Below are 6513 nucleotides of genomic sequence, written 5' to 3'. Positions count from 1 at the left end.
GTTTAAAACTCATTCAAGCATGTGAAATATGCACCTCCTTTAAAGAACTCCCCTTCCTTACATATGTGTCATAATGAAATCATTTTAATATTGCTCATAGTTTTTTACTAATAAACCTTGTACATTTTCAACTCTTCATCTTATGTGAAATATGCACCTCCTTTAAAGAACTCCCCTTCCTTACATATGTGTCATAATGGAATCATTTTAATATTGCTCATAGTTTTTTACTAATAAACCTTGTACATTTTCAACTCTTCATCTTATGTGAGCATTTACTCATTTTTGGATACCCAAAATATCTCATATTTTTAATATTGCTCATAGTTTTTTACTAATAAACCTTGTACATTTTCAACTCTTCATCTTATGTGAGCATTTACTCATTTTTGGATATCTTCTTTTACAAATTGGATTTATCTCCTCCCTACACATGGATTGATGCTATTGGCCCATAGGAACCTTAATTGGACCATAATCCAAAAATTTCTGAAAATCTAGACCCTTAGGCTAAGGTCCTTCATATCCATTTTCAATTAATTCTAATTGAACATTGGAAAGTTCTTTTTGAATTTCTGTTTCAGGGGAACTTATTTTAATAAGATGAATTATTTTTCTACCCAAAAATATTCATAATCTGAATATTCTCTCTCTAGAATATTTTCTCTCTCTATGCCAAAACAGGCAGAGACAAGATCTCTTATATTTCAGAAAAGGGAATTGATTACAAGGGAAGATGCTGGACATTTTGAGAGGCTGGGGAGGAATCTTACAATTATTTTAGTATAATAGTGGCATGGTATAGTTCATAGATTTTTTTACAAAGGACTAAGGATCTATTTATAGGTGAGGGAGGCCTCTTACCAAGTCCAACTAGGTTCTAGAATTTTCGAGGTTCAGTTTGGCTCCCTTTTGATTTGGTTTGATCCAGGAGAGAGGAGAGATAAAAATATCACAATATTTTTGAGTTAAGAACTCCACCACATGTGTGAAATAGGCGCCTCCTTGATGTGCCCCGTTCTCCTTACCAAGGTGTCAAAAATGTATCATTAAACCCAAAATATCTTATGTTTTTAGTAATATCTCATAGTTTTTTTACTAAAACCTTGTACTCAGTCAACTCTTCATCTTATGTGGGCATTTACTCATTTTTGGGTATTTTTCTTTTATAAATTAGATTTATCTCCTCCCTACACTTGGATCGATCCTATTGGCCCATAGGAACCTTAATTGGACCATAATCCAAAAATTTCTAAAAATCTAGACCCTTAGGCTAAGGTCCTTTATACCTATTTACAATTAATTCCAATTGCCCATTGGAAAGTTCCCTTTGAATTTCTATTTAAGGGAAAACCATTTTAGACACTAGGAGGATTTTTATATCCAAAAATATTTCAATTTTGGATTACCTCCCTCTAGATATTTTCTCTCTCTAGGCCAAAATAGGGTAAAACAGGATCTTTCTTTTATTTCAGAGAGGGGAATAATTATAAGATCAGAAGGAGAGGTTCTTACACTTGTACACCTCAAAAGCTGGAGGGAGGAATCTTACATCCTATCCCACTTAAAAAACACAAGATGTCCTGGGGGGGCAACTCTTTCTCTTAAGATCCAATTGATTCTGGGGTTCCTTTTAGTCTGGTCAACCCAACAGAATCCTAGGATAAAGATCCCTTATATATAACTCATTATCTGATAACGATTCATTCAGATCATATCATTCATATCTTTAACACAATAATGGTCCACTAGACCGGAAATATTATCTGAACATCCCTCCACGGGAATTTGAGTCATGCAAGTCCTCAATTTGAGTCATGCAAGTCCTCAGTTTGTCATCCCTTAACTTGATCCACCGGGTCAAGTGTTAACAGTAGTAGCAATCTGTTAGCACAATCCACTAATCTCATAGGGATTTTCTGAAGTCATAATCATCATTCCAGTTATTATCATCATCATTGGGATTTGTCCCATTCATCCTCATTGTGGCTTTGTTCAACTTATCGCTTTTCAACCAAAATTCAGGAATCGTCATTTTTCAATCAGAATCCAAATCTACTCATCAATTCCCAACCAGAATTTTAAAATCATATTAACCACATTCGAATTCATCATCTGGATAACATTTTTGCTTATAATTTCAAGGTCTTAGATTTACTCGTATATACTGCCAGTAAAGAGCTACAGTTATACCCTCGGTATATACGGGTAATCATGGCCTTTGGAATTATAAGGTAAATACTATCATGTCTAGGCCTCAAGGAAGTCATAGATTCCATACAATTGTGGTACTGGTACTTCCATCTGAAGACACAATTATCAATTTATGCATTTCATTTTGAATATCAATTTGTATGGATTTCATCACACAATTCCAACCTTTTACTGCTACTTCATAAATTTTTGACATTTTTGGCTTCTCGGTTGATCCACTTTAGCTAATTTGCTCTGATACCAGCTGAAAGATCCCTACCCCCCTCCACGCAACACAAATTCATGGGTGCTAGCACCAAAAGTAGCACTTCTTGCATGATGGGACAGGGCCCCTCACTTGGAGCCTCGCCCACGGATATCCGGACAAGAGACTAATCCCTCGATTCTCCCAAAACCGAACCCAAAAAAACTTCCCTCGCTCGGAAAGCACGAGCGATTCCTCGAGGATATTTTTACTCTAACGTAGTCAAGGTCATCACTAAACAAATTGATCCGACCAAACCTGTAAGTCCCAAGGTCAGATCAAGGAAAAAACCTGCACTTGGATCATAGAGACCAACATTTTTTACCTCATTGAGAGGCACAGCCGTTGATTTTTTTCCATAGAATAATTTATATCCGGGATTTACTTCATCTATCGTACCATAACAGAATTGAGTCTCATTTTAGGGATCCATCAGCCCAGCCTAACTCCATCCAATCTCATGGGTTAGCCAACAACTGTAGTGATGGGATCCAATTACGAATTTGGTTAGGTTTTGTCTCGAGTACCACAGGGAAAAGACTTCCCAGGCCCCCTAGTCGGCGCTTCATGCAAACTTCAAGATAGTCACACCACTTACACACCCAATATGAAATTACCTATTTCACAGATTCAAATATCTTTAAAACAACCTTTTCAACTTTTGAGATACAGACACACACTTTGGCAATGGTTATATGACTCATGGACCCGCTATTTTATCATGCTAATTTACATTTCATTTTACATTGAAATCTCATAAAATAATATGATTTGATAGCCAAAATACTATAAATGTATCCAAGAAGAACCCATAAATGTGCCAAATTTAGCAAAATTTTGGAGGCTGACACTCAAACATGAGTAGATCCTTTTGTTTCATTGAGATAGTAAAAGAAAACTCTAGTAGAAGCAATAACTACCTTTTGATGTGCCCCATTGTGCCCTCATACTCTCCCATGACTAACCTCCCATGAATTTACATTTTTCTAGGTCTAGGCATAGCCTACAGTATCCACATCTTTCAAATGCCTTGGGAATATGCCCTTTTCTCAATTTTAAGTTCATGTAGAGGTCTTCCATGAAGACCTCTAAGAATTTCTACAAGATGAAAGATCCCTATCCCCTCTGCGTAACGAATTCGGAGGTGCTAGCAGCGGAAGTAGCACTTCTTACGTGAGACAGGGCCTCTCACTCGGGGCCTTGCCCATGGATGTTTGGACAAGCGACTAATCCCTCTGTTCTTCCAAAACCGAACCCAAAAAAACTTCCATCGCCCGAAAAGCACGGGCAACTCCTCCACGATATTTTTACTCTAACGTAGTCAAGGTCATCACTAACCAAACTGATCCGACCAAACCCGTAATAAGTCCCGAGGTCAGATCAAGAAAAAGACTTGCACTTGAATCATAGAGACCAACACTTTTTTCCTCATTGAGGAGGCAGAGCCGTTGATTCTTTTCCATAGAACAATTTCTATTCAAGATATACTTCATCTATTGTACCATAACAGAATTGAGTCTCATTTCAGGGATCCATCAGCCCAGCCTAACCCTATCCAATCCCATGGGTTAGCCAACTGCCCAACCACTGTAGCGATGGGATCTAATTAGGAATTTGTTTAGGTTTTGTCTCGGGTACCAAGGAAAAGAGTTCCCAGGCCCCCTAGCCGACGCTTCATGCAAACTTCAAGATAGTCACACCACTTACACACCCAATATGAAATTGCCTGTTTCATAGATTCAGCTGTCTTTGAAACAATCTTTTAATGAAACCATAGTATCACTGATCATAATCCTCCAAAATATCCGGTTGAATTCTCATTTCCAATCATTCCTTCATCGGCGTTTCTATGGCATCATTTGTAACCAAAACGCTCACCACCTGTCCACTCAGGGCCTTTTCACTAGTTCCTAGCTCATAGTACTCGGTAATATATTCACTTATAAAAATCAAAATGGAATCTCCATTGAAGATCAGTAAGATCAACCAACAGATCAATATAAAAGAGCCATGGAGTCATCCGTTGAGGACCAGCAAGGTCAAACAACCAGATCCATGCCCGGTTTCATAAAACAACTCTTACTCCTTCTTCCAATATCTTCCTCGATGCACGTGTGGTATCTTCGGCGACCTAGAGCCCGAGCACAGTATGGCACCCTCTAGGATCCTTCGCAAGTCAACTAGCACTTCAATCATAGGCTGCTTCCTTGGTCCCTCATCCACCGTATCGAAAGCTCACCATTTAAATCGAACCAAGGCTTATTAAGACTTGGTCGACCTTGCTGCTCGAGACGTCCTCCGTTGACTCTCCGTGAGCTGTTGCAACTTTATCACAGTTAGGTCTCCACGACCTCATTCAACAAGACGGTCAAAATGCTTCCCTAGCATTCTTGACATAAAACAGTCATTTAAAAGCAGGTCAAAAATACAGTTTCTATAACAACTCTCATCTTTCCACATTGTTCCACATCAATCCACACCAATTCATATGTATTCCCATTCTCATCCAATCACATCATTTTCCATCTCATCACATCTTTCCTCATTTATCATCATCACATCTCATCCACTCGCATCTACCCATATCCACATCTCATCACATCACACTCATTCACATCTCATCTACTTATATCTACCCCGATCCACATCACATCACATCACATCACATCACATCCATTTCACCTCACATCTCATTCATTCACATCTATCCGATTTACATCACATCCATTCACATCACATCTCATCCATTCACATCCATCTCATCCATTCACATCCATTCACATCCATCTTATTCATTCGCATTACATCCATCCATTTACATCCATCCCATCACATCACATCCATTCATGTCCATCACATTCATTTACATCACATCCATTTACATCCATCACATCACATTAATTCATATCCATCACATCCATTCACATCCATCTTATTCATTCGCATCACATCCATTCACATCCATCACATCACATCCATCCATTCACATCCATCCCATCACATCACATCCATTCACGTCCATTACATTAATTTACATCACATCCAGCTACATTTATCACATCACATTCATTGAAAACACATCACATCACATCCATTCACGTTCATCACATTCATTTACATCATATCCATTTACATCCATCACATCACATTCATTCATATCCATCACATTCATTAACATCACATCTAGCTACATTTACATCACATCCAGCTACATTTACATCACATCCAGCTACATTTACCACATCACATTCATTAATACCATCACATCACATCACATCTATTCACCTCCATCACATTCATTTACATCACATCCATTAACATCCATCACATCACATTCATTCATATCCATCACATTCATTCTCATCACCATCCCATCACATACATTCTATTAATATTACATCACATCCATATCATATCTCATTCATACACATCTCATCTCATTCATCCACATCCATCCGATCATTCACATGTACGACTACCCACATCTATCCATACATTCATATCTATCACTTCATATCCACATATATTCACGTCACATCACATCACATCTCATCCATATCCACATCACATTCATATCCACATCTCTTTACATTACACCACATATACATCACATTCACATCCACATCCCCTTACATCACATCACCTCTCATTCATATCCACATCTATTCTTTCACATACACATCCACATCCATTCTTTCACATACATATCCACATTCATTTACATCACATTCTTTCACATACACATCCACATCCATTTACTTTCCATCTCACCCTTTCACATATCCTCTCATCTCATTCTCACTCATCATTCACATCTACATCCATTTACTTCACATCTCAAATCCACATTCATTTTCATTTCAAGACATCCTATCACATCCCATTCACATCTTATCACATCCTATCGCATCCTTCACATACTATCGCATCCCATTTACTTCTTATCACATCCATTCCACATCCTATTCCCATTTAGTAGCTTTTTCTACTTCGATACCAATAATGGGACTTTTTCTAAATTTTTGCCAATTGCTTGGTCTAGATAAAGGTTCTTT

This window comes from Cibotium barometz, chromosome 57 (assembly GCF_041138505.1).
Source record: "Cibotium barometz isolate CiBa-2024 chromosome 57, ASM4113850v1, whole genome shotgun sequence".
NCBI lineage: Eukaryota > Viridiplantae > Streptophyta > Polypodiopsida > Cyatheales > Cibotiaceae > Cibotium > Cibotium barometz.
This window is presented reverse-complemented; position numbering follows the sequence as displayed.